Below are 23154 nucleotides of genomic sequence, written 5' to 3' on the forward strand. Positions count from 1 at the left end.
GCACCAGTTGTTCTCGTTTTGTCTCAGTGTGAGAAAAAAAGATATGAATTACAGTCATTCCTGAAGTGTGGCCACATCAGAAGTAGAATGTAGTCATGAAATCTGTAGATTAAAAGTAGGTATATGCTTCAACAGCTTGCTGAATTACAAACTCTGTAATTGCCAGAGGACATTACAAGGTTAGTCTGTTAGTTTACGTACAGCATACAATAGATGTCAGGTGCTCACACTGGAGGAAAGATGCGGTAATATCAATATGAATGTGCTTTATACTGGGATTGCTAGGCAACTACTATCTCCAGTATATAGCTATTTTAGTTTTAAAAATCAAAACAAAACCTGCACACCTAAGTAAAGTATTTTTAATGGCTTAAAATTCTGGTTGTAGACCAGAGCAAAGAATAAACATGCTATGTATTTTTTTATGTCAGATGAACACCCTTTGCAGTTCTCACTAATCAAATTGTAAAAAAAAAAAAAAAAAAATTATTTTGCATCCTGAATGTCTTAGTTAGCCTTACTACTAGGTATGCGGAAGGAATATGCGTGAAAACCAAACATTGATCAAATAGAAAATGTAACGTTCCTGTTTTAAAAATAAGGGGTGCAATGAGAAAATGAAAATTATTTATGAAGTCAAACGACTTTTAAATCTTTAAATTCCCCACATACCTTCTAGGATTATAGTAACCTGTGGAAGGTCATTATAGTTATAAGGGAAAAGATTAAATAAGCACTTAAGCAGACATAAATAAAACAGACAGGTTAAAAGCTATTAAATTGAACAAGACTAGAAGGAAACCTAATCAGTGCTGTAAAGGAATCCAAACTAATGCAGAAGGAAACAAACACAATGTTGAGAATGGCTGTTGGGAAGTAACAACTCTGGAAGTACAAAATCCTATGAAGTCCCAAGTCATCTGCACCACAGAAAGGTCTTGGCTTATAAGGAGAAGCACAAAGAATTTATTACAGGAAAACTTCTGTAGTGAGCTCAGAGCTTTTCCCCAAATTAACACAAAGTAGAAGATAAAATTTGTGTGGAGATAGTAAGATAACACGGTTGATAACTACTGACTCGAAGGAGGCCTAAAGGAACAGCCTGCCATGGTGCTGGCTTAACAACGGCTCAGCTGGAGGGCTGTACCCCTTCCTCCCACTCAGCCACCCAGCTGTGGAGGGAGAAGAAGGGGAGGAAGGAAACAGGGCTTGAAGATGGAGTATGATTCAAGAGCAAGCATTCTTCCTAGGGAAAAGCCAGGGTGAAGGAAGGCACCACCTTCTGCCTTAGGAAATACTGAAAGAATCAGCCAGTCATTTGGATGAGGAGCGTGCAGGAAGAAACATGCCTGCTGCAGACGTGTCAGGGGGTGATGGAGATGCGGTGGCTGCTGTGCCTGTTGGGCCATGGCAAGAAATGTAGCTTAATCTCTAAACTAGCAATTTCATTTCTCCCAGGGAAAAAAAAAATAGGCAATATGTGAAGGAAAAATATATAATAAAAAAGAAACTTTTTTTTTTTTTTTTTAGTTAGTTACTTGTGCTCCAGAGATGTAGCTCCACTGAATTCACTGAGGGACATTTTTGCTAATAAAGCTTTTCAAATGAGAGATGGATTATACCCCAAGTATGGATATTTCTAAATATGTTTGGATTTATATATTTCCCAATATTTCTATTTTTATTTTTCTGACTTTTGCCTGAACAAAAACAAAACAAAACCTTTTTTGTTACTGGTTCTGTATGCCCCCAAAAGACAAAAGTATGCATGATTTCTAGAGAACAAAAAAAAATAGCATACAATTTTGTGGAAAAAAAAATAGATACAGAATCCATTTGAAAAGTTGCGGAGGTTATAATTTATAAATGTAGATGCTGCTGTCATGCAGAGGTATGTCTGCAACTCCATTCTCTGTTTCAAATGCTACAGTCTGCCAAGTTGGGTTAAATGTTGACTTCTCATGGCACCTGATGTGCAGCAGGCATAGACGTTACTTATTTCAACAGCATCAGTTAAATGCAGGTCATGGCATTAATTAAGAGTGCATCTGTTACAACTGATCATTTTGTTCTCCCTAATTTTACTAAAGCCATTTTGCCAGCATGTTTACTGGAAATGTTACAACATCTTCCTGCGCTGAGAAAGCCCAAAGGGCCTATTTATCTGGTTCGACTGTATTCTTGTTTAAACAGAGCGTCACATTGAAACCAAAGGGTTGCCGTTTTGTCCAGAGGACAGGTCTAAGATTTGACTTAAGACTACAGCGCGTCTACAGGAGGGGGAATCCTTTTCCACAGACCGCTTAAGTCCCCCTGAGCGCAAAGATTACCAGTGTCAAAGATGCGCCGAGGAGTGCTGATCGCAGCCACTGCTGCAACTGAATAACCCTAGGTACAGGAAGATGGGGGGGTAGCATCATGGTTTTATTTCCTGCGCGTGCCGTGATTTGACATGTGTTTTACCAGGACAGGGCTGGGAACCCCAGCAGCGTAAGGAAAGCAAACTCAACTCAGGCAAAGAACGCTTTGTCCTGCCTCAGATTTAGCCCTCAGGTGATCAGGCGCTGCATGCTTTTAATTTTACCAGCCAGGGCTATTTGTTCAAACGTCGGGAGAACAAACGCGTCTGAATATTGAGCGTGACACAAGATGTCACAAACGCTTAAGGTCGCAGGTCCTTCGGCCCGAGGGGGAAGATGCGGAGGGCAGGAGCGTGTTTTGCCAGGTCCGGGGGTGCGAATGTCCCAGCGCACACAAAAGGCTGGGGACTGAGTGCCCTGTCAGGGGAAGGGGGCTCAGCCCTGCCCGCCAGCTCGGGCGGCCGGAGGCCGGCGGGGAGGAGCGCAGCGGTGCGGCGCTACCAGCGGAGAGGAGCGGTGCGGGGCGGCGAGGGGGGGCGGGCGGGAGGCGGCGGGCGGGCGGGAGCTGCTCGGCCACCGGAGCCAATCGAAAACTGGGGCTTGATCCGCTCGGCGGGCAGTGCCTGCGCCGAGTCGGTGCCGAGCTCCCCCTCCGCCGCCGGCACCCGGCAAAGCCGCCCCGCTCTCTTCCACGCACCGCTCTCCCCACGCTGAGCGCCTATGGGCATCTGCAGCCAGCGGGGGCTTCGCACCACCGCAACCACCACCGCCGCCACCACCGGCACCGGGCGACGGCCGCCGCCCCGCTGCATCACCCCTGGGGACCGATAGCCGGCAGGAGGGAGCGCGCCGCGGACCCTTCCCCGCCTCCCTGCAGGTATGGGGCGGCCGGCGCCCGGCTCCGGCCCCGCGTCTCCTGCGGCCGCCGTGCTCCCTCCTCCGCTGCCCGCTCGCCCTCGCCGCCCCTCGCCGCCAGGCAGCGGCCCGCCGCCCCGGGTGCCGCTGACAGCGCGGAGCCGCTCCGCACGCCCCGCGCGGGGATCCCCGCCGGCCGGAGCGCGGGTGAGGGGGGCGGCGGCGGCGGCGGCGGCCCCGCGGGGAGCAGCGCGTCCCGCGCCCGCCCGTGGGGCGTTTCCACGGGCCCGTAAAGCGACCGGAGCGGGAGCGGGCTGCCGGCGGCGGCGGGGGCTCGGGGCTTTGCTCCCGGCGCCCCTGGGGAGTCAGCGGGATGGAGACATCCCCGTGGGTTGGGAGCGTCGTGCGTCGCCTCTCCACGCGAGCGGAGAAAAACCTAAAAACCAATCTCTCCGCGCTCCCTCCCATGTGAAAAAAAAAAAAAAAAAAAAAAACGGAAAAAAAAATAATCTCGTGCTTGAAACCTGCGCCCCTTTGTACCTTCCTTTCTTTGGTTTGGGCTAATGGTGGTTAGTGATTATGAAACCCCACGAGGGATCGGTTCCAAGAGCGAATAGCATTACTTTAAGTCATGAGTTAGAAATACATATATGTGTATGCATACCCTGCTTTTTTTCCCCATTGCAAATGAGGATTATAATAATACAAACCCATGTTTGTCTCACAAGGAGCTCCTGCTTGACTTTCTGCTCAAGCGAAGGAAATATTTGCACTTTCACAGGTCTTGCAGAATTGGAGTCACAGGTCTTATAAAAAAAAATTGCAGTGGCATTTGGCTGAACAAGTCTTATTTTTAGCACACTATTGTGAAAGTGGTTATATAACTTTTGGTGGATTTTTGAGGACAAAATTAACAGCTCATAGCAAGTTAAACCTCTTTTTTTTTTTTTTTTTTTCTCCGAGAGAGGAGAAATAAACTGAATGAAAGCCCGATAAATACAGCCGGGCAAACTTCAGCCTGGGAAATGACCACGACAGAGATTCCCAAAGGAAGAGTCCCAGGTTAAGAATCCCAGAGTTCTCCCGGGAACCAGGAAGCAGCAGGTGCAAGACCAAGTGATGTCTACATAGAGCCCCAATTAGCAACCTGGTTATCAGGCCACTTCAAGGCTATTTCTTGTTAAACCAGGGAGAAATCAACATCACGTCAGAGTCTTATCTTCCCAGCGGTGCCAATGCAATACTGATACTGTGTTCCCTTGGGGGATTAGTTTGTTGCTTGAACTCCAAGAAGTACACGCTGCCTGAAATAGCTGTTTAGAATGCCTGTTGTCTTTTAATGCAGATGCTTCACTTGCTGAAGTTGGTGCATTGCTCCTGGGCTGACCGTTCCTCATCTCTTTCCAAAAGTTAAGGAAGAATAATAGTACCCTCAAATTTTAAAGGAAAGTCTCGAGAAAATAGTTTAATAGAAGGAAGGAACAGCAATCTCCTTGTTACAGAGAGCCAGGACATGAGGGTTCTGTCTCAGTATTCAGGCTCCGAGCAAGGGACATCTCTCCCTCACTTTTGTTGCATGGTCCTCAGGAGCTGCCATCGCCCGAGATGTGCAGTTGAGCCCTGAATTCTAAACATTTGTGCGTAATTACTGGGAAGCTGAAGGGAGCAGACTGATTTGCTAAATCTCTGTTGGAGGGTGAGCGAGAAACCTAGCAGGTAGATTTTTGCCTTCTCACAGCTCTTGGAGCCTGCTGTTCATGCAGAGCTGTTCGTGTGTTACCTCGTAACAGCGAGGTTTGCTCAGCCTTCCATTGCAGCATGATAAGGAAGAGAGATGTGTCAGTGAACAGCATCAGTAAGACCTCTAAAAGGGTGCCACAAATATAAATGCCATTAACCCTAGATTTTGAGCTGATTAATTTAGATGACCTATTTATCTTTCGAATAGACTGTGCTGTCGTGAAACTTGACTTTCAGCTGAAGAATAAAACTCTGTCTGAATTGCCAACTGAACTATATCGATAAATCCTGTCCTTTGGAAAATGCTTGGTTTCGGTCGCCATTTCTCAATGCTTATGAAAGTGTAAATCAAGTAGATTCAGATCATCCTCTTCTGTAATAAATAGTTTAGTCCTGCTGTGGTTTTACTTGATAAATTTGGTAACTGGTAAATTCCAACTGTGCAATTTCATAGTTCTGCATGCAGTACTACTTAATTCACATTGAAATAATTCTCACTCAAGCATCAGAGACTGGTAAATTCCAATTTGGCATTGGTAAATCGGAATTTACCAGTTTCTGGTGCATGGGAATGGAGTTATGTCAATGAGCAGTTCAAATCACTGTGCAGATTCACTGACATCTGAAGAGTCTCCGCAAGAGCTGCAGAATAAGGTCTTTGACTTCACTCTCACAGATGCTCGTGGGTGTGGTTGTGTATTTATATTGGTGTTGTGGTTCGTGTCAGGAGAGTGCTTTTGACGCCAGTCTTCCAGTTGTTCCCACTTACTGTCCATCTCCATATACCTCATGGTGGGCCAGCTGGATTCCTTTAGGATGAATCTAAATGAGAAGATGTGCTTGAGTCATTGCTGGAAATTCAGTCCATGGGAGCAGACCAGAGCTCGCCTGACGTAAAACCCTATAAAAAGGTTACAGTGTTGCTAGAAAGTCTTCCGCACTCAACCGTGTTGCTCTGTATGTCTGTTCCTGTTGGGCCATGCTAGCTGCTAACACAGACTCGTCTGCTCCGTTTGCGGCAGACGAGTACTGGTGCGCCGCGCAGCTTGAAGCCGGTACTGACCGTCTTTCCCAGGGCTGTGGGCTAGAACAAACTGTGACTGCCCTACATGTATATACACACTCTGAGCTCCCTTCAGTTCTAAAAGTTTTGTTTTGTTTTTTTTTTAATAGTCTGACATGTGATAGCAGACTACTTTTTGAGTGGGAACTTTGGATATTTCAGCCTTGTGCTTTTCTGGTGAATGTGAACACTGCAGTTGCGTGCAGGAAAGGACAACTGGTGCTTCTTCATGGTTGTTTGCCTATTTCTGGCTGTAGCCCTTCTGTGTATGAAGGTGCGCAAGGCTGTGTTTGTGTTCCTTGTTGCATTTGGGAGTGGTGAGAAGTGTTGGCTTGAAACTTAGAAACTGATGTTTAGGAATGCTGCACCATGTTTCACGGGTGCAGCGTCTTGGGTGATTACATTTCCCATAACGCAGCAGAAGTATTGCTTTGGAGAGAGACGGTGCCGCCTTTGGTGGCAGTTCTGGGTCCCAGCACATGATGGGAAACATCTTCTGACCCTGGAGCCCAGTTGCCCCAAGCAGGTGGGAATGTGCAATGCTGAGGGAGATGTTTAGAAACATCCACTTAAAATTGAAAGCTTCTGTTTAAAAAAATGCAGAAATATTTTTTTTTTTCCTGCAGTTTCCACTCTAAAGTTCAAAACTTTTCAGTTCTCTGTTGCTTGGTGATTTGGCTGACTTTTTACACTTTCTTGTTTTTCTTTTGTTTGCCTCTTTTGTGAAAATTATTTGAAATAGAAGGATGATTTTGTTAATTATAAATCATTATCTTTTGTTTGAAAGCATTTCTAACTGGAAAATACATTATTGGAGCAATTAGGGATCAAGTCCTTCTTAGTAACAGAAGACGGTCATCATTGCTGCAAAAATTGGGCTTCTTACTGAGATTTCAGTTTTATGCACATTTTCACAGGGATCATCATGGAGATCGTAGGGTCACCTGTGTGTAGCATGAATGATACAAAGATGCTCCTTGTTCTGGATTGCTGTGACTGCACCAAGACTACTTTTAGATAATAAAAAATGGTGTGCTATTCGGAACAATAGGAACTGAAAAACAAGAGAGTTTTTCCTTCTCAGGTAGACTGTATTTCTATTGCTAGGGCTTGTCTACTCCAAACCTTGTTCCAATGCATAGCTTCTCTGTAGGATGAAGTGTAGATTTTAACATGAGTTGTGTAGATTGTAGATATGTCACTTGAAACTATGCTATTTCTTGTTCTTGGTGCATTAAGTCTCTTATTACCAGTTTTTGAGGCAGATTTTTGAAGCCTGTTTCAGAAAGGGAAACAGACCATAAGAATCCGTCTTGCTCCAGGACGTTAAAACAGAGGGCAATCTATCTTTCAATATCTGCTGTGATACAATCATGGCAACTTCATTTGTAACCTGTCTTTGTCAAAAAGTCATCTTACAGCATCTACTTTTCACATCCTTTTTTTTTTCTTCTGGGCATAACCATGTTTATCTATGAGATTTTGTATTGTTTTTTTCTGTGGTTGCTGTCTACATAGTATCTGTAAGAGTTATAGTGGCATATTTTAGATTAGTCATAAACCAAAGGAGGATTTACTAAAGTCAGTTTTTCATAGAGGCTACACTGCCGTGTAGAATTAGTTATACTGTAAACATATGTTATATATAGAAATGTGCATGCTACTGTCTTTACTATAAGCTTCTTTATAGAAAGTAAATGGTGAATTTATCTCTCATTCCAGACAGTTGTTTGGGAAGGGAGTATTTTAAGAAACCATAATTAGTAATGAAACTAAAAGGAAATCAAAACCGTGATACATTCAAAGACAAAAAGTCTCTTATAGATTTCATTTCTGCCTATTTTGTGTTAAGAAAGTGCAAGAAGTAAAGTACACTGGGAAAGGAGAATATATAATTTACCCTCCAAATTTTGCTTTGGAACCAGTTTTTATTGAGTGTGATGGGCAGTGCACAAATACAACATCAGACTGTGGATTTAACAGCAATAAATCTTAAAAATTTCCTGAATTTTAAACTTCTTTTAAAACTTGGAAACAACATTTGTACAACTCATGCAGAACACATTGTTGACCTTCCCTCGTACAAACACTTGCTAGAACTGGAAACCTGTATTGAGCTGATGCTACAAGTGAACTAGCTGCCCTTCTTCATTCGTGTGCCCTTTTGTTGTGGGTTCCAGCCGTGGGTTCCAGTTCCTATTACTCTATTAAGAGCTATTATGATAATGCTAAATAGCCTGATATTCTACAGTAGTGCTAACAAATAAATAAATAGCGTCGTCAAAATTCTGCACAACCATTTCTGGCATGAAACAGCAGTTTTTTCCTGGTGCAAATCTCAGACCTAATTTCATTTCCAGTGAGGCCAAAACATGAGTTTGGCTTGGAGTTGAGCAGGATCCTGCCCATAAATCTGGCCAGTCTTCATACAGATAACATCTGGAAAGCTGTCACTTAAAAATATGTGGGAGAGCTTGGGATAGGGGTGTAAATAGTAGGTCAGAGCTCCTATCCAAAATGAAAACATCCCAGCTCTCAGATGTCAGACATCCTTGCTCTAGGCATGTTTTTTTGTTATGATCCATCTATCGTTTGTCAGTTCCTGTTCTGTCAACATAATCTGGAGCTCAGTGTCCTTTGCGAGGAACCAGAGGAGGTTGACAGGCAGAGGAGACGGGGAATACATGAACGTGACTGAATGGGTACATCCGGCAAAGTCTCCTAATAAAGAGAGAGATGGCTATCACTTGTATTTCGATTTAATTTGTTCTCTGGCTGACACCTTTTAGATTACTACACACAATGGCTTTATACTAAGCGTGTTTGTTGACTTTGGTCTATATTCTTGATTAATGAAACCCATGGAAACTTTGCCTGATACTTCAGTGAGAACAGATTTTGCCCAGATATTCTTAAGAGGGAATACTTACAAACTGAAACAAATTATAAGTACCTTGGATTCAGTGTAGGCAGGGAAAGATTGTTTATCTGCCTCTTTAATATTTCCATTTCTTACTGAAGCTGATCCCTAAGTAAAGTCATAGCCCAGAACTTGTGACTTCTTAAGGGTATCTGAAGCTGAACATTCAAATGGCACATAAACTGATTACTAGGAAAATTTATAGTTTTATTCAAAGATCACAGAAAATATGTGAAAATAACACTATTGTGTGCTATTTCTGTTATATCTAGTGACCTTTTTCTTTCTGTAGGAACCTGGAAGCAAGTGAGACAAATGCACACTGTTGGAAATTGAGCCAGTTTCTGCCATCTGAAACTGTCTTGCTTTCAGGTTCCCAAAGTCCCGACAGTCACTTACATGAAGTTATTCAACAGCTCAATCCAGGTTATTCTTTTTTTTTCTCTTTTTTTTAAAAAAAAAAAAAACAAAAAAAAACCCTCTAAGACAAATCCTACAATTGTCTACCATAAATTAATCTCAAAAAAAGAGAAGCTTTAAATACAAATTGTACCATAATAAATCCCATTTGGTTTTCTTTATCCCCCCTTTTTTAAAGTCATCTGCACTTGATGTTCTTTTTTCTTGAAGGAACACTGAGAAAGCTCCTTCACAAGCTACAGTTAACTGTTTTCTGAATTCTACATCCAAAATGCCAGTTGCTTTATCCTTCGACTCAGGTAGACTGCTTCCAACTAGAAAAATATTTTTATGTCGGTGTCTCAATAGCTGACTTTAAAAGTATGAGACATGCAAACACTATTTTGACTACCTATCAGAAATTGCCAATCTTCTCTTTATAAAAATACTCTTGGTTTTTATTTCAGTTTAAAATCTAATATTTTATAAAACTGAAGTTTCTTTGGAAACAAGTTTATTGTGTCATTCCAAGTTGAGCCTAGTTCTTTTCTGGACACCTCTAAGGTTTCTTTAAAAGAAGGATATGATATTACAGGAAAAATGTTATTCGTGTTTGCCAGAGAGCTGCACTATGTTTACTATAATAGGATTAAAGGAAATTTGAAAGTCAACTCAGTGGGAAACTGATAAACACGCGTTGTACTTGCAGGAACACTCTGCCTAGTAGTATTAGGAAATTTATCACTATTTATTTAGCAGTTCAGACTTTATCCGACAAGCAAATTTGTTGTCCATTTAAAACTATGCCAGACATTGAAAGACTTAACAATACAGATGTGATTTGCGGAATCTGAACTATTATCCTGGTATAGCCGTCCTGTGTGGATTGGGAGACTCATACCGTAGACTCTCAAAATAGGGAGTCTGTAGCTTATGGATCCTGTTGCTTTCCAAAGTCTGTGGTTTGATTCCTGGCAATTCTGGTTAGGTCAACTATTATAGCCACTGTCATAAACAGTGATTTTCAGAATCTGAGCAAGCTAGACGAGGGTGTTGCTCCTTGGAAAAGATATTCTGGAAGAGGCAAACCCAGCAATATCTCTGGATCCGTATCTCCTGTTGGCAGGCTCTACTGTTGAGAAGCAATGGCAGTCCAGTCTCATATTTACTAATGTTTGTTTATTTGTGCTTTGGCCAATGTTTCAACTAGAGAGTGAGTTCTGGAGAAAGAAAAGGCCACAGGGACTTTCCATTCCTAAATACTTGTTAAGAGGTCATTTTTACATGGACACAAATGCTGCTTACAAATCAGTAAAACAGGATGAAGTAATTTTGCTATGAAATGCATATAGGATTTTCTTTTTTTAAAATACCACGTGTAGAGGGAAATACATAATCACAATGCGATACATAAGCTACTATTGCAAATATTTTTGTCACCTCCAAAATGCTGGTATCTTGCAGGAGTGGGAAGCTACTCTCTGTGTACTTCTGAACACCAGAAAAGGCCAGTGGACTATTCCCACCACATGCTGGGAATTGGTAGGAACTGCAGGATGGAGTCACTGTTGGTTATGGAAGCTACCGCTGTGAGCTGTTCATGCTGTGTATGGTAATACACTGATTTGATAAAGAGACAGTTACGGCAATTAGTTTATTTCTAAGCTGCTCTCAGATTTGAAATACCTTAGAAAAGTGCCTAAAAATGGTGTCTGTGAAGTCACTCCCAAATACCCATTTCTTTTCCTGTTCATATAAAATGTGAATGTGAGCTGCTAATCTGCTTCGAGATACTCAAATCTGAAGAAATCTTTTTTCATCAGTGTGTTGAACAACACACTTGTGCTGAGGAGGAATAATCTCATTTCTCCAGTGTTCCCCTTCCACCCAAAATGATCTTTAAAGGTCTGTGGAATCATCATTAATTAAAACAAAATGTTGCCTATTTGAACTCCTCTGCTTACCTTCATCCACACAGATAGGCTACAATGGGAGTGCCTGCAGTTTGCTCCGTTATATACAAATTGTAACTCATGGCTGCGGCGAGTTGCCAGTTCATCTCCCTGCTTGGACGCCAGCTTCATTTACTCATATAAATAACTGTATAGCAGTCAAATGTGATTGACTTAAGCTGTTACTTTTTTTCTGAATGTGTAAAATAGAGGGAAATTGAGGTGCTAATGAAGTGCTGCTTGGGTTTTACTCCCCATGCTGAAATTTAGGTGTTTTTGTTAACAGTACTGAAATGTATTTTTCAGTATATTTATTGTGGCTTTAGGTTTACCTTTACTGTTTACAGGACAACATAAAAGAATTTATAAAAATATCAGCTGTTTTTTATTGTCGTATTAGAATATGAGTGGCTGGATTTCTGTTGTTTAGAGTGAGGCTTAATTTCTCAATAAAAGTGAACTGTAATTTAAGAGACTTTGGTTATGAAGTGCCCCGAATTAGATTTTTTTTTTCCACAAGATATTAATTTTTCCTTTCAAATGCTAAGCACATTTGAAAACTGGCTTATTTTACCATGACTATGGCTGATGCCTTAATTAGGCCATCAAATGCACTGTAACTTTTGAACTTCTAGATGCGTGATGCTATCTAGATTAGCAGTTAGTCACATAACAATGCTGGTGGAATTTTTTGGGGTTAGAGTCATGCTTCCGTTTTGCTTTTAAATTAGTACTGTCTTCTTGCTAACTTAAGCCTTTTCTAAAGCTTCTGTGATGGCCTTTTTTCTTTCATGGCGTGACCAATTTGTTTGAGGTGGCAGAATCTAATAGTCTCTTAAAAGTATGAATGGTCCACCGAGTATTCCTTCTTTGTTCTGCTGCCTGTGGCTATACCTATGGTGTCACTTCAGACGAGCACAGGCCTAAACTTGAGTTGAAGGAGTCGTCTTGCTCGTGGCTCTGCTGCTAGCCACTTGGTTGTGTCTCCATTCTGTGACAGACTTCCTTTGTGACACCTGTCATGTCTAAAATGGCACGCTCAATAGCTATGGGAAGCTGGCTCAGAAACTGAGCTGTAAGTGCTGACCTAATTGTTCCAAACACTGCATGTCCTCTAGCTGACGGCGTTCTCTGGTGCAGACTCCTTGCACGGTATCTTGAAAACTTTGTTAGTACTGGGTGATCTTAGTAATGTAGATAGGCTCAGTTGCTAAGTGAATAAAGTTGCTATTTAAGAGACAGCGTTTCCAAGTTTTCTGAACAATGACACGGGCTAATAATGGTGGTGAGGCATGGGAACAGGTTGCCCAGAGAAGCTGTGCCTTCTGATGTTCCCATCCCTGGAAGTGTTCAAGGCCAGGTTGGATGGGGCTTTGAGCCACCTGGTGGGGTGGAAGATGTCCCTGCCTAGGGCAGAGAGATTGGACTTGATGATCTTTAAAGGTCCCTTCCAACACAAACCATTCTGTGAATCTATGTTTGTGTAATGCTGTCATTGTTTGAACAGAAATTTATGAGTCACTTTACAGGCTGTAAAAACTGTGGTTGTAATTGAACACCTTTTTTTAAAAAAAAGTGTTAAATGCTAAAATGCTCGTATGTAAATTGCTTATTACAGTGTGAGATATGTGTGTGTAAGCAAATGTCAATAGTATGTAAGAGATAGCCATGACCTTACAAGTAGGTGCAAAATAATTAGATGTTTTGCTTTACTGCAAAGCCTGTAAGGATGTGAATTCTAATGCAGATCTGCAGAAAATGGATTAAATTAATTCCTGCATAGAGGAGTGGAAGAGTGTATTACTTCAAGACAATGCAAAAATACTGTCATACTTTTTAAAAAAAAGGCACTGTTAACCATGCCTTCTGTATGGTGGGAATTTCTATCCATTGTGCATTGCTCTGCTATCTTCATTATTTAACATTTCTAACCTGGGAAGTCCAGAGCTTTTATTTACGGTTTACGCAAGGTCATCCATAGCTGTAAATTATATTTTTGCTGTAGTAAAAGAAAGAGGCAACAATAACTAACTGCCCTTGCACTTTTTTTTCTTTTGAAGTAGCATGCCTAAACCCAAGTATTGTAAAGTAGGGAAGAGAAGATTTGCTTCTGATGAACTGATGATTCCATACATAAGATTGTTCTGGACATTTCAGTTACTTTTCTTACTCTGTATGATTTTGGGGGTAGTTCTGAGTTAACATATTTGAATGATAACATTCAAAACATGTAAATACTTAGGTTTTATGATAAAACTCATATAATTTAATCCTGGAATTATTCCATCAGTTTTTCTGATTTGCATATATTGTAAAAGTCAGAATTAATGTCAAATTTGAATGAAACTAACCTAGGTACTTTGAGATATGGAGTTACCGTATTAAAGATATGTCCACTAAAGAGTTGACATTAACACTTCTGAACTTCATTCTTTAAGAGTCACCTTATTTATAGCAAGATAAATGCACTTTCAGCTCTAATTGCACAGAGTGGCAAAAAACATTCTTTGGATAGCCTAAGTAATCTAAAATATATCATATCTGGGAAACCTCAGAGGATCTATTTATGCCAGAAGTTAGGAAAATTTAAGGGATGTATACTTACAGCCTGGATTTCAGAATATACAACCGCTACTTGCACATTTTAGGAGGACTCTTAATTTCTTTTAATTAAATAGAATGTTTTAAACATCATAAGCTCTGTTTTCACAGTTTATAGGACAGATAGCATGCCATGATAGAAATATATGTGAGAACTTGAAAAGTATGTTCAAGAAGAAAATCCAAACAGTTTAATGCTTTTTTGTAACTGAAAAAAAAGTAAAATGCAAATAGTGACAGAAGTGAAAAGTGAATTAAGCTTTTCAGTGGTCTGTCAGATTTAACTGCAAGTTAAATTCCGAACTGTTTATGGCTTCAGAGTGGGATGGTGGGGGGTGGTTTTCAACAAATGTTTTGTTTCATTAAACCACCCTTAGGATTTTTTTTAATTCATGATAAAGTGTTCCCCTTTCTCATTCACTGACATTTAAAATATTTTTTAATGGAAATTTAACACATTTCCAAAGAAATACTTATAAAGTGCATCTTTACTGTAAGACACCTGGCTGTATGCTAACAAACTTTTAGGATATAATCCTTTTCTAGGAATTCATACATACAACTTGCTGTTGTTAAGGCTTTTCATCAAGAAGTCAAATGGGATCTATTTCTCCGTAGGCTTCCTTGGTTAGTGTATGTGAGGGAACTCACATCTAACTGCTAGTAGATTTTATGTTGTGTAACCTTTGCGAGTATTCATTGCATGTTAACTCTTGACAGATAAAATTGCTTACTCACTATTGACTGATCTTTGGAGGGTGATTTACTCTGTCGCTATTTAGTCATCTTCATGATATGTTGAGATAGTAGTCTCTCTCCAAATCATCTTGAGGCATGCAACTATTTCCCCCATACAAAGTGGTAGTTAGAGATCTGCAGAAGGAATGTGCAGGGGAAAAGAAAGACAGACAAATGTTGGCATGTTTTTGAATCTGACAGCAGTCATTAGTATCTGCGAAGAGGAGGGTTATACATTTGTAGCTTTCACTTGTTTATTGGGCTGATCTCCAGGACATACTGGGGGTACAGGGAGAGGAAAGTTAAATATTAAAACTTTTTTTTCTTTCACTGTTTTTGCTTATAGGATTATGTTGTTTTGCCTCATAAAAAAAAAATCATGAATCAAGAACCACTGTGACATTGCCACTCTGTCTGGGTCACCTTCTCATATCAGCTTACCCTTCAGTTAAAATATGCCTGTTAGCCCAACCTTGCGTATATATATACGATTTGCAATAAAACCTTGACACATGCATAAGTTAATGAAAGGAGCCGTTTGCTTTTATTCTCGACATTACAACATGGTCTCTGAGTAACTTAGGAAGAATCTGAATGTATCTGGCCCCTCTGGCACTGCTTAGATATGTGGAGGGTAAAAGTAGCCTTTGCCTTCTTTCCTTCCACTTATTTTCACTATGCAGAATACTGCCCTATTATGAAGGTCAAATGACTTCTACAAATAACAGTGTCTAGAGTGCTAGTTTGGGAACATGGAGCCACAAACTTTTTGTTTCATGTTGAGCAATTCACCTTACGTCTATTTCTTAGAGGTCTTAGACTTTCCTCCATTCAGTGTTACAATGACTAAGAATTTTGCAGGGTCCTTGGTCAGGAAGCTGTTGAGCTAGATTAAGCTGACAGAGTCTGGACTTGATAAGCCTTGCAGAGAGGCAGGAGGGTAACAGCTAAGGTAATCTGTGTTGTGGTAACCTGCCCTATGTGGCTTCCAAACAAACTGAAGTGCTCTGTGAACTGAGCTGCAAACTATTATGGAAGTACATCCCTGATTTTCCAAAGCAGCTGCTTTTGATAGTGGAACTGAGCAACCTAAATAATTCAGTAAAGGCATCGCCATAAGGACTATTGAGGAACATAAAAATTAGGTGACTGCTCTCAGGAATTCCCATAGGTGAGACAGATACCTACATTCATTGTGCTGTCAACAGGGAGAGTCTGGGGATTAGGTTTATGGTGTCAGTGTGCCAAGGCAGGGAATTATTAAACTTCAGATAATGTTGAAGAAATGAGTGTTTCCAAAACCCATGAGGCTTCTTCAGAAGTGCTGAGGAAAAAAAAGGTGGAAGAAAGACTGAGGAATGCTCCCGTCTTTGGATGTATCTGCCGAGATTTTTCCTCTGTAAGAAAAAAGGTGCAACTGAAGGCTGAGGGGGGTTCACTATGAGGGTTGAATGCATAGGTTAAATTACACTTTGGAACTAAATGTGATAAAATCCTCAGAGCTATAAGAAGATGTAATTTGATCCAAAGTACAGCTAGACACATTTTACCCCCTCTCCTCCACTGTCAAACCCTTACAGAGGGAATGGTCCCTGGTGCCAGTGGTCAGAATGTCACAGTTCAGAGCTGCTGAGACTTTCAGAGGCTTCTGGGATTTCCCAGATACTTTTGAGGATCACTGAACGTCATTTACTTTGAGATGAGAAAGTCGTGTATGACAATCAATTTTACAAGTCCAAAGCTCAGTTGGGAGCTGTGCACAGAAAGCAACACAGATACTGAATTCTTCATTGATACTGTATTAGCACTGCATGAGGAGAGATTAGGATCAGCCCTTCTTTGCTCAAATGATTCGCTTGGTACATCCAGCTGGCTGAAACTAGGTCCTTCCCACCAGGAAACTGTACCAAACAAGACACTCATTAAGCCTACAATTAATGCACACTGCACACATTGCTGGAAAGTTAGCATTACCTTCAGAGAAATAGTCAGTTACTTGTCACCAGTGCCGAAACTGAAGTTAATGACTTCAGAAGGTCTGGCATCTCTGAAGGAAACTGTAATCAGATCTTAATTTGGTTCCAGCCAAGAGCGTAAATCTATGCGATACGGGGGGATTCCAGTTACAATTTCATATTTCTTGCTTCAGAATACATGGCAATCATGCAATGAAAAGTCCTTGTTTCTTTACATTTTTCTCTCCACAAAAATTGTATTACAGCTCAGTCTCCCTCTTCCTTCCCTTCACTATGTTACCCAAAATGATCTTCCATTAAGTTCTTCCTAGATCCCAATACCTAAGGTTGTGAAAAAAAAGAGAAGAGTACGAGCCATTTGACTGTGAAGTGTTGATATTTAATTATTGTAGGCTCAAACTGCTTAGAAAGACATGTAATGGGAGACTGAGCCATTCTTGGATGTCCCGTGTGAGCCTGCCGGGCACCTCTGCTGAATCACAAAACCAAGGCACTAACACAAGCAGAAAAGTTGGGGTTACCACTGGCCCACCTAATAGAACTTCCAGACTTTTGCTGGCTTGTACATCTTTAAAAAGAGGGAAACTGTTCAGCCTTATGGGTGCTTTTGGGGGATAGCTTTTTAGCCATAGTTTATATAAACTGTTCAGATACTGGAGCTCTTGTATATCCAAAGACTGCTGTAGCCTAAGTTAGGACTAACTAGGCTAGGTTTATTTAGTGTGTTACACTAGGCAGAAAACAGATGTTTGTGGAGTTTACTCTTGCCTTTTCCTTTTTCCCCCTTTAGAGCCAGATGAAGTTTAATTAAGTAAAAGTAAAATACAATTTAAAATATGCAAAACAACTAAGAAAGAAACATGACACTAAGTAGAAATTAAAAACAATTTGTATTGGAATTACAATATATTCCAAGAACATAAATGTTAATCTATTGTTTTAAATTACTTCCTGGTAAATATTTTTGGTGTGGTTGGTTTTTTTTTTTTTAATCTGTCAGCTATCACAACAATTTCTCTGTAAGCATTTGCTGATTACTTCAAACTGATTGAGTATTTTTAATGACAGTACTTTTTTTGTCCACATGAACTATGTGAAGTATCAATGAGTCGACCTGAAGACAGATCCTTGCCTGGTCTGAGTGACTGTATATTTTAAACCTCAGGGATTCTGTACTGATATTCCCACATAGTAAAATTATTGGCTCCACTGAAGTAAAATATTATTTTTTTTTCTGTTCACTTTAATGACATCAGTATTTGTCAGATAAATTATCTGGAATAATTTTTAAATACATTTTTGCAGAAAAGCCTCCCTTCTTTTTTTTTTTCCTCAAGGTTACTGGACGCAGTGAAAAGATGCACGGTGCTCCTTGTTTTTAGAAAACATTGCAGTATTGCCTAGTACACAAAGCCTTGCAGCTTTTTCTCATCCTCTGCTGTACCAATTTCTTTCAGGGTTCTGTCTGGTATTAAATTTCCCTTGTGTTTCAATTCTGTGGTAATTCCTTGGCAATGAGTAATGTACTTTTGTTAGAATCTGAACATTTCTATTCACTTTAAGATATATATCCACTTCATTATTGCTTTCCATTAGGTTACAAGAGAGTATAGTGTCGCATTGGTTTGAAGAACATACCAAGGCAACCGGCTTCTCACAAGAATAGTAATACTAAGAGGAATTAAGCAACCTGATCTGGTTGGAGGTGTCCCTGCTCCTTGCAGGGGGCTGGACTAGATGATCCTTGAGGGTCCCTTCCAACCCTAACCATTCTATGATTTTGTGATTCTATAATAGTTACTAAATTACAGCAAATAAATAATAACAACAGTAAATAACAGTAAACAAATAACCAATATTGGTGTTGTAAGTTGTGCTTAGATGAAGGACTGTTTCCTGGCTTTTAGGGAACCACACACTGAAACTTCTTTAATGTAATCAGAAATATTAGTCTATACCTAGGTAGGGGAGCAGTTCCTCACAGGGAAAGTGTTGAGAAGCCCTTGCCTTGTAGGCTGACTTCAGGGAATTAGTAAGTTATTAGAGAACTTTAGAGAATGAAAGAAATTTAGAGAACAGTAAGTAAATCAAATTTCAAAACTTATCTCAGTTTCGAGAGGATAAAGAAGTCAGATGGGAAACTGGAAGTGGATTCCACTGTGTGTTCAGTTTCTGTTTGAGGGCAACTTAATTTATTTATTTGTTGGGCTTTGTGGGAAAGGGAGGGTTGGACAGTGGATAAAACTTCACAGGCTATTGCTGTGTTTGCAGGACAAATACCATAGCTTTACGATGACAACTGTTGACAAACTATTCCACACCTGTTAATTACAGGCATTACGAATAGAAAGGAATTTGGGTGTTTGCTGTCATGAGGACAATACAGATGTTTTGGTCTGTGCAAACACCTGTGGTTTGCCTCAGATCTTCGAGGACATGGTTGTTTTTAGGCCTGTCCTGCCGTCCCAAGGCCCCTGCATGAGGAGCCCCTCAGCTGCCCCATTCAGGTGCTGGTTGTGGACTTTGGTTGCTCCATCAGCTGGTGCAACAGTGCCATCACCCTGCTCTTAGTTCCACGTGTCTGTCGCTCCTGCTCTGAAGGGACCAGGAAGAAAAAGTATGACATAGCATGATATTTTCACGATATTGTCCATTAAGCAGTTTTGACTTCTCTGCCTTGATGCCAGTCCTCAAAGATGGCTTAAAACTGTGCCCAAAGTAGCCTTATGTGGAAAATGGTGTGTGTGCATGTTTTATGGGTATTTAAATACTCTTTAGGAATGTAACTTATTTTCTAACGATTTAGAAATTACATCCATTTTCTTCAACAAATAAACTAGGAATGTTTCCTCTAAATAACTTAAATTTTGGAAAACCCAAGGCATTCTGCAGGATCTTGAGTCTTGACCTCTTCAGCAAACAGAGGAACATGAAACAAATGTTACCTATTCTGCCTACAGCAAAAGAAATCAAACTGAGTCTTTAATTCTGAAAGCATCTGATAGTATCTGCATTCTAAACCTTGTAGCTTCACAATTAGCAGATTGCAGTGTGTTAAACATAAAGCTAGCTTTGAGCAGTGGTTTAGTGACTCCCACATCAAATGTACCTTAAACTGTCCTGCAAAAAGAATGATGATGTCTTTCTGTGAGAGCTAGCACGAAACATAGAAACCTGGCAAGATGAGAAGAGAGATGACAGAAAACTAGGTAAAAATCTTTTGAAAAGATGGTTCTTTGGAGCACAATAATTGTTCTATATAATAATATATGTATATACATGTGTGTTTGTTTACTTAAAAGGGAATTAAAGGAACTTTGAGAAGTCATCTGGCTCATCTCCTGCTTGTTATGATCCATTTTATTTAACATAATTCCTGGCAGATGTGGTGATTATTTTTTTCTCCTTTTATGTCACTTTCTCCTTAATAATCCTAATGATGAGTCTACAAACTTAGGCAAATCAGTTCTGATGCTTCACTATCTGTATGTACCATGGCACTTGTTAATAATGCCTGAAATCGTATTTGCTGGCATTATTGTACTTGCATCCATGCGGGGTAAAGACATTGTTTCACTCTTTACTATAGCTTATTATGCATTTGAAAGCTATCAACATCACTCCTCTGGTCTCTGTTTCTTTGCATTAAAGATCTCTGATTTCTGCAATCTTGCCACATTAAGGTATAGTTTCTGTGTATATAAATGTTCTTGTTTTTCTTCTTTGCCTCCCCTCTCAAAATTTTGATGGCTTTCCTGAAGCGTGGTGCCCAGAACTGGCTCATAAGTTACTGCTTTCCATTCTGTATTCGTACAGCCATGTTTTCAAGTCCAAAAATAGAACCTTGATTTGTCCTTAACGTCCTCAGCATGCCATCAACAAAGTGTGATGAGCATGGACCTGACGGGGTTGGGTTGTTTTTTTTTTAGACTTGCATATAAATTGTGCTAACTTTTTTTTTTTTAGATTTTTATGAGGAGTCTCTTGTCCTATTGAGGGACATGTTGGGACAGAGAAGTTACTGTGATTACCACGGTGAGATACATCAATGCACATAAAAAAAAATATACAATTTAGGGGATGGGGGTGTGTGTATAGAAGCTGACTTAACAAAAAGCTGAAACAGACTGTCAGTGAAGTAGAGCCTAAGGCTTCCTTTAAGAGGAATTACTTGAGGCAGTTGATTAAAAATAAAAGCTATACATTTGAGATGGCAGACAGCTTTCCCTGTTTAAATGCAATCTGATCCAAACTGCAAACTTATCCAGCCTTGATACAATTACCATCTCTCAATTTTAATTACAAGTGGGTAGGGTGTGTTCCCTGATGCTTTTGATTTGCTAAGTGTGTAGGCTATGTTATCATGCTTTTCTTCTGATGTCTAGTGACTTCAACAGGCTTTCGGACCTGAATACAGGAAGACAATTAAGTGTTTGCTTAACTTCTACAGTGATAGTTTAAAGAAGTAAGTGTAACCCTGTGTCCTTTGGGTGGCCAGTCACTGTGGTGTTTGTACCCTTTGACTGGGTGGCAGAGATACGAGCTGGCGCTCTTTGGTATTGAAGGCTTCATCTTAGGCTCTGACTGGTCAGATGCTGTTTCAGCCTTCAGCTGAATGAATGCTCCTGGAAACTTGTCCCCTGTTTTTCTCATTCATGTATGAGGATCACCACTCCATTTCTTACCACATCATGTGTGTGTACAACTTATGCTTTTGCCTAAGGAGGGCAAAAATCCACATGAATTCAATAGCCAGAACAAGTGAACAACTTGTGTTATGGTTCCGTTGTTCTGAAAGGGAGGTTGGACAAGTGTTTGTGTTCAGATTGTGTTATAAGTTCTGACAGGTTTTTTTGTTTGATTTTTTTTTTCAAGTTATTAACCTGCAGATTGGTTCTGTCTCATTAACATTTTTGGCTTTTCTGTTACCTGGAAAGAGAGCCGAAAATTATTTCCCTCCAGCTTCTTTCACCAAACCACATTACTTGTTTGTTTATTTGCCCTTAAATTTCTTTTTTCTTTTTCCTTTCCTTTCCTTTCCTTTCCTTTCCTTTCCTTTCCTTTCCTTTCCTTTCCTTTCCTTTCCTTTCCTTTCCTTTCCTTTCCTTTCCTTTCCTTTCCTTTCCTTTCCTTTCCTTTCCTTTCCTTTCCTTTCCTTTCCTTTCCTTTCCTTTCCTTTCCTTTCCTTTCCTTTCCTTTCCTTTCCTTTCCTTTCCTTTCCTTTCCTTTCCTTTCCTTTCCTTTCCTTTCCTTTCCTTTCCTTTCCTTTCCTTTCCTTTCCTTTCCTTTCCTTTCCCTTTCCCTTTCCCTTTCCCTTTCCCTTTCCCTTTCCTTTCCTTTCCTTTCCTTTCCTTCCCTTTCCCTTTCCCTTTCCCTTTCCCTTTCCCTTTCCCTTTCCCTTTCCCTTTCCCTTTCCCTTTCCCTTTCCCTTTCCCTTTCCCTTTCCCTTTCCCTTTCCCTTTCCCTTTCCCTTTCCCTTTCCCTTTCCCTTTCCTTTTCATTTTGCAGTGCAATAATTGCATGACTATGTAGCATCTTCACAAAAAGGAAGAAGAGCCACCTTGCCATGATCTTCAATGCTCGATTCGGGATTGGGTGTGGAGAATCCAGAAAGAGTAGGTGTTAGGGCAGAGGGCATGAGTAACGGGGAAAGAGTGAAAGAGAAGGCATCAGTGCCTCAGATACCATGTAGAGTATTCCTATGCAGTCTAACCAGTGGTTGTGTGGTTGTCTAACCAGCCTTGCCAAAAGAAACCTTAGCGCTTACAAGGCAAGACACTCAAAAGTCAGACAGTAGGATGCAGCAGTTAGACTACATTTTCATGCTTCTTTTCCATCTTTAATATTTAGTTTTGCACTACAGTTGCAGAGCACATTTTCAAGATAAGATAAAAAAAATCCTTTTTTTTTTAAAGTATCCCATATCCACTGAGGACTTGAGATAAATGGTGCATACCTCTTTTGGAAATCTGGTCATAAATAAGAGCTGTAATGTTTAAGACACTTGCAGAAATGGAGTAATTGTGCCTTTAGAGCACAAGGTTCTGGTTGGTTGCCTCAGCAAATGTGCCTGGTGCCTGTTTGAACACCCAGCATCTCTCACCTGGCTTCCAGCAGCCACTGTGGAGGAGTACGCATCTCCCATAAGGGTCTGTCTCTGATGTGCCGACCTATACAAACATCCTGGATGCCCTTGGGCATCTGAAATGCTACTACTCATCACATTCTGTTATTATTATTATTTTATTTCCTCTCACTGCTGCGGTGTAGATTGTAGTCCTAACACCAGGCCATTTAGATGTAAGGACCATGCACCTCACATGGGAAGCAGAAGCATGCAGTTCTGTCAGTCAACGCCACCTTTATCAGCCACACCCTTCCAGTTACATTAGCCTCCTCCACCCTGAAACAGGTAAGTTGGGTGACAGCGTTCCCAGGCCCCAATTTGGAAGGAGTATCAGGGTGTGGCTTCGTAGCTGGGTGAAGGCAGCCTGCCTGTAGGCCGGCACTGGCAGGGCAGAGCAGCCCAGCGCTGGCACCGTGGCCCCTG

The 23154-nt window shown here is 40.7% G+C and overlaps 1 protein-coding gene across 1 annotated transcript in view; it reads left to right on the plus strand.

Annotated features, from left to right (window-relative positions):
- The first annotated feature begins 2972 nt into the window (after positions 1–2972).
- Positions 2973–23154, plus strand: part of GREM2 (gremlin 2, DAN family BMP antagonist) — a 39482-nt gene continuing 19300 nt past the window's right edge. Inside the window, exon 1 of the mRNA XM_086744259.1 lies at positions 2973–3237. The gene's annotated coding sequence lies outside the window, so the exon portion shown is untranslated. The remainder of the gene's footprint in view (positions 3238–23154) is intronic.

Source organism: Chlamydotis macqueenii, chromosome 3, assembly GCF_036417535.1.
Source record: "Chlamydotis macqueenii isolate bChlMac1 chromosome 3, bChlMac1.mat, whole genome shotgun sequence".
NCBI lineage: Eukaryota > Metazoa > Chordata > Aves > Otidiformes > Otididae > Chlamydotis > Chlamydotis macqueenii.